Genomic DNA, 7,099 nt, shown 5'->3' with positions numbered 1-7,099 from the left:
TCCCACAAGATAGGCAAGCTGGAGATGGATGCACACCCTGGAAATCGCAATTCCCGATCTCCTGTCTCTCGTCTTTATAATGGCCACCTCTCTTCCACGTAGCACGGCTGACTCCCTGTTGGGAACCGGAAGGTGCGAATCTCTTCTTCTGTCTTTGTTCCTCAACCTCCAACCGATCACCAATTTATGCTATAGTGGTTTAGTCAACCAGCTTGGCGAAGTCCTGTAACTTCAATATCGATACCTGTTTGTATATTTCTCTCCTCAGGCCTCTTTCAAACTATAGTACCTTCTTCACCTCATATGGAATGATGTACGGGGCGAAGCGAGATAGCTCCATGAACCTTGCCGCATACTACTGTACTGACAGCTGTCCCTACTTCAGATTCAGGAACTCCGCAATCCTAGAGTCCCTAGATGAGGCTGGGAAATACCTGTCGAAGAATATTTCCTTAAACCGTTCCCACGTCATCTCTATAGGTATAGTCCTCTGCTGCTCTAAAAGTCTCACTGCTGACCACCATCTCTTGGCCTCTCCAGTCAATCTGTAGGTGGCAAACAACACCTTCTGCTCCTCTGAACACTGCAGCACTGCAAATATTTTCTCTATCTCCTGCACCCAGTTTTCAGCAACTACAGGATCTATCCCTCCTGAGAAAGTCGGAGGACTCATCTTAATAAACTTCTCAATCGAACTACCGAGGCCTACCGATGGACCATGCGGTTCCTTCGAACTCCTGGAAATTTCTGCCATAACCTGCAATGCCACGCTGCATAAAACGGCATCTGAATCACTACCCGTAGCGCCTGAGGGTCCAGCACCCTCACTCCCACTGGCATAGGCACTATTGCCACCAAGATCCATCCTAAAAAACATGTAACTTAACTTAGAACCCCTTCACTATACATGTCACTCGACTCATAAAATATATTCTCCTAATTAACTCGTCACTCCTGATCTTAATTCAAGGTTCAATCTTGCAACCAAGATACCCAACCCGACGATAGTTTACAATGACTTTCCTGAAATCGTCACCCCACGAAAATCACACAAACCTTCACGAAAGTCCTACATCTAAACTACAAAACCAGACCTCAAATTCCCTTATCCTATACTCTAGTATTATTACTGCTACACTCTAGAGTCTACAGAACCTAGTATCCTAGGCTCTGATACCAAACGGTAACGACCTCAAATTCTCAATATATAATGTAACAAATTAAATAAAAAAGTCAACCCGAACCCGTAGGTAACGGGGACACCTGTCAATCACAGCGGAAACCTAAGCAGCAGTACATATAAAATCTCAAACACCCAACCACGAAACATAATACCATAGTTTACTATATCATCAAATTACTGTTCCTATATACAACCTCCAAAAAGTCAAAGTAACACTAGGATCATACAACAAAAATATCCTTATCCTAGTTCAACGCTTACCCTTCTAGTAGGGAAGGTCCAATTACTCAACGACGGCCTTGAACTGCAGGCCTCTCTAGGTTTCCTAAAAATCATTTAATGTTCGGGAGTGAGACACTTCTCAGTAAGGGAAAATGAACTAAATACAGTTATGTGGCAACATGAATATTTAAGGCACTTATACATATACAGTACATTTCATAACTCTGTAAACATTCATCATATCATACTAGATAATCATATACTTTCATATTTGTTAATAAATCATAACATACATAAAACATCTGTTATAACTGTATTACTGAAAACATACCTAGGATGAATAGCTAGTCGGTGTCATGTATTACCCCCCATGACGGGTTGTGCAGCCCGAAGGCAGGACCTGACAATGGCTGGCCGACCACTGCCGAATCAAATATGTCTGTAAGTACGATGGGCCCACCGCACCCTGATCCGAACTACTAGGTGGACTTCCACACTCTACTGAAAGTCTCATCGACTATCCATCTTCCACCCCCTCGTGGGATGGTTAGCACTAATCTCATCATAAACATCTGATCTATAAGCTACGGTACCGAGCCCCTGAAATGAACTAAACTAACATCCGGGGTCTGATAACATATAATACATGATCATATATAACATCCTTACAGCCTCGTGCTGAACATATCATAATTACGGCCTCGTGTTGAACATATCATAATTACAGCCTCGTGCCAAGCATATCGTTATTACGGCCTCGTGTTGAACATAATATAACTACAGCCTCGGGTCGAAATCATTTCAGGTATATACATTCTGAAAATAAATCAATTATCATGTATTCGTCAAAATCATCATAACATAACATATCTTTTCATAATACCTGAAAACATACTTTGCTCATAAAATCTTTCATATCATAATACGTTTCACGTAAAATAATATTCATGCCACACATACGATATATAAAATCATACTTCTTATTGAAAAATCGTAATTCTCTGGCATCTCATACATACATATACATTTCAACATAATAGTAGTATTTCCCAAAAGTACATTTCATCCGTAATATACAAATATAACATATGCTTTTCTGAAAATAAATTTACTCATAATTAATAATAATATGCATGGAAAATAACTGCTTTAATTTATTCTCTTACCTCGCTATTGAGAAAGCCCCTAAATTTTCCTAGTCTAACCCCCGTAGGATTTCTTGATCAACACCCTGAAACTGAAAATTCCTAATATTAAACCTCAATATTTTCACGTGTATATCATTTTTTCTAACTATCATAAGACCAAATTTGGCTTAAAAAGCCTTACCTCAACTCAGGGATGATTTCCAACTTGCTTTCACCAATGATCCGCTCCGGTAGATTTGGAGAGAACTTCCCCAGGAGCATTGTGGTGACTTCGGATTGTCGATCCGGCGTAAATCTGGGCCAAAATTGATGAGAGAGAGAGAGAGAGAGAGGGCCGAAGGGGAGAAAGAGAGGAGAGAGTTAGCTTAATAAAGAAGTTAAAAATCGGATTTTTGATATATATAGAACTAGATTCGTCAATGAGCCACGTCATTCGTCGACGAATCCTTCAATAATTTCATCGATGAAATTCAATCCTCGTCGATGAAATTCAGTCGGCTCAAAACTCTCTCGATATTTCTTCGTCGACGAAATTCAGTCTTCGTCGATGAATTCTCTTCTACCCTCGTCGACGAATTCCCTGTATTCGTCGACGAGTCCTCTAGGTATTTCCTTTCGTCTTTATTATTTAATTCCATATTTATTCGGGTTGTCATAGATACTATTTTTACTGCGGTTTCTAAAATAACCATAACCCCATAGAATTTATCTGAAATTCTAAATAAACTGACTGAAAATCTATTTTCTGTATAATTGAACTACTGTCTGTATGTCTGTATATTTGTATATTGGGGCGTTATGGTACTGATAAACATGATATTCTATATTTATTTAAAATGCATATTTCCGAGTATACTATAACTAAAAATTCATCATTCTATAAACATACAAATATCATGGTATTTCTGTTAATAACTATAAACATAGTATCCACCAATTCTATAAATATAGTAATGTTCTATTATCAACTCAAGCCACATAAATAAATATTAATATTATCAAGTTCTGGAAACTGTAAATATATATATATATATATATATATTATCTAAATAATAATTTGATAACAACCTATATTTTGTACTGAAATCATAATGAAGTATCCTAACATAGCATGTTTCCCATACCTGACTACTGGAAAGCCCCTATGGTATACTGGTCCAACACCCGCAGGACCTCCTACTCAATACCCTGAAAACAACATTTGCCAAAAACAAAATATCATTATTTCTTTGTCTCAATTATTTCCTACAACTGCCAGAAGGCCAAAAACTGAATAAAAGGCTTTACCCTAATTTTGGGGAGGAATTCGACTCGATACCACCAACGATCCGCCCCAACAGACTTGAAAAGAACTCCGCCAAGAGTGTCGTGGTGGCTTCAGATCATTGATCTAGCGACTAACGGAACCGAAATCGAAGAGAGAAGAGGGAAGGATTGTAGGAGAGAGAGAGGGGGGAAGTTTTCCGTCTAATTTTCGTGATTAAACTAACTTTAGGACTATTTATACTGTGGCCTTCGTTGACGAGTCACGTCATCTCGTCGACGAGTCTAATAGGAAATTCGTCAACGAATTCTCCCCTTCGTCAATGAAATTCAGAATCGCCCAAAACATTCTCTCGATGTTTTCTCATTGACGAAACATGCCCTCGTCCACAAGACCCTCTTGTACCCTCGTCGACGAATCCCCTGTGTTTGTTGACGAGGCCATTAGAAAATTCCTTAGGTTATTATATCCAAAATGCAATGTCGTCAACAAACACAAAGCGTTCGTCAACGAAGTTTGCTACCTCATTCTGTTTTTGTTTCCATTTCCCTTCCTCCTTATTATTTAAATACCATTATTCTTTGAGTTGTTACATGTGCGCTCACACTGTTCTAGATAGCAGTGTAGGGTGGTCTCAGCCGATTAGCCTCAATAGAGGGTGTACCTTCCCTGGAAGTCAGAACTAGGAAGTAGTAAGGTAATCAAACCCGCAAGCAAGTTGTGGATGCCTATGTAATCGGAGTTAGATGCTAACATATGTTTTGACTTAGTTTAGGTTGATCACCCTAGGCTTAGTCTTTTTTGGGTCACACAACCCGTACCATGGGGAAAGTAAATGGTGTTTAGTCCTAGGGAATGTCTTTTATGCATATATATGTATATTTATGTAAATGATGTTATTTATTTACTGAAATGTTTATACCATGGAAACGAGACGAGTATTTTCAACTGTAAAATAGGGGAGTTTAATGTAAATAGTTATTTTCGGTTAGATGAAGGATGGATGTTTTTCTGTAAACACTAAATGCATGCTGGTGATACACTGATATTAACTTAATCTTCCTTACTGAGAAGTGTCTCACCCCAATATACAAATTATCTTTTCAGGACCATCTCGAGGTCAAGTTTAGTAAACTCCGGGGCAATTTGATAGCCAGTTAGATTTTTGTGAGTGTTAGTAAGAACTCTGTAAAGACCTGGAAAAAAAATTATTATTATTAACTAATTAATTATTATTATTAAATTGAATTAATGAAATAAATAATATGATGAATATATAAGTATAATATTATGTTATAATGGTTAAAGTAAGATAATAAAGCAATAATATGATATAATTAAATATAAGTGGAATGCATTAAATGCATTCCATGACATTTGAAATTAAGGTTATTATAATATATATATATATATATATATATATGTGTGTGTGTGTGTGTGTGTGTGTGTGTGTGTGTAAGTTTATGATATTATTATATATAGGTTAAAGTAGATATAATATTATTATAGTGGTTAGTAGTTTGTATTACTATTGCATGCAAAAAATTGAATCTTCACTTTTACCAAAAGCCTCATGCTCTCTCTCTCTCTCCAACTCTCCTCCATGGCCACCTCTCTCTCACTCTCTCTCTCAAAAATTTCTCAGCGAATATTTGACCGATCAGGAAACGAAAGATACCGTTGGATTCCTATCTCCACCACCGACATTTCTACCGGAGCGAATTTGTCGTGGGAGCGGTGTAGGCACCACTCCTGAGGTAAGGTAAACCCTCATTTTTTTACTCAATTTCTCCTTATATCTTCAGTTAAATCAACAATCGGGCACCACCATGGGGTCCTAGTCTCGATTGTCGTCATTTTGATTGGAGTAAATTTTCAATTTGGGCATCCTAGGCATCAGTCCAAAGCGAGAATGAGATTTGGGGGAATTAAGTAAATTGGTTATATTTGAGAGTTTAATTGTTTATTTGAAATTTATGAGTCTAGAAAATGTTAAAATAGTCTTTTATTTAGGGTTTAATTTAATGAAACTAGAACTTTTGATTCAGGATTCGGGTAAGCGCCGCAGGAATCTTTTTGGGGTCCCTATTGGTATAGTTCAAGAACACAGGTAAGGGGGAATATATATTAAACCATGTTTTATGAATTAAACGAATAAATGGATTATATTATGTATATATGTATATGTTTTCGTATGAGTTTAAAATGTCAATCGTTTAAATTATGATTTCTGAGCCTAGGATTTTTTTATTAGTTATGTATATGAGAAAATAGACTGATGAAAGTGAAAGATTTTTCAGGATAATTATGTAGGAAATTAAAGATATATTTTCAGTATAAGAATAATAAATGAGGGTTGACTTATTTTACAAAAAAATGTTTGAAATATATATTACTAAATTGTGTGGCATGAGTAAAATGAAGATTCTGTTTTGAATTATGTTATGTGTATGAGATACAGGTTATATAAGGAATACAATGAGAATGAAAATGTTATATAGATTATGCTGCATGTGATTGTTAATGCAACCATGGATAAATGCTGAACAGCTAAAAAGAGCTATAGACTAACTGATGAACAGCTAAAAGGAGTTGCAGTAGCAAATTAGCACATATCTATTTGGACTAACTGATGTACAGCTAAAAGGAGCTGTAGTACGAATGCATGAAATGAAAAGAAAAGAATGAAATGAAAAGAAAAGAATGAAATGAAAGGGAAATGAAATGTGAAATGTGAACAATGTAAAATGAGAAAGATCCACGTAAAGTAAAATGTTATGAAATGTCAAAGATGAGAACATGAACAGACAAGAAATGCAGGATAAATAACAAATAGAGTAATGTATTACTGTAGTATTAGTATTCACGCTAGTATGATATGTATTTATATGGGTGGGGTAATGTAACGACCCAGAGAATTTTATCTATTTAAAATAATAAGAAAGATAATAAAAGGAAAAGGGAAAATAGAAGAAAGGGAAAAGGAATTTTAAAAGGGTAACAAGCAGGTGCTTGTCAACGAGCAGGATTTTCTCGTCGACGAGAGATCTATGAGCCTCGTCGCCGAGTATGCATGTCTCGTCAATGAGGATTAATCGAGAGGGTTTGAGATGTTCTGAAACTCGTCAATGAGCTCACGGCTTTGTCGACGAGTGTTCTTCGTGATTCATCGACAACTCCTGTCTTCTCGTCGACGAGTCCACGTGGCAAAGTAGAGTATAAGAAGGTTTGGGGAAGCTTCCACGCGAAGGAAACTTATTTTTCTTCGCTTCTTTTTCTCTC

Source organism: Malania oleifera, chromosome 11, assembly GCF_029873635.1.
Source record: "Malania oleifera isolate guangnan ecotype guangnan chromosome 11, ASM2987363v1, whole genome shotgun sequence".
NCBI classification, from domain to species: Eukaryota; Viridiplantae; Streptophyta; class Magnoliopsida; order Santalales; family Ximeniaceae; genus Malania; species Malania oleifera.
This window is presented reverse-complemented; position numbering follows the sequence as displayed.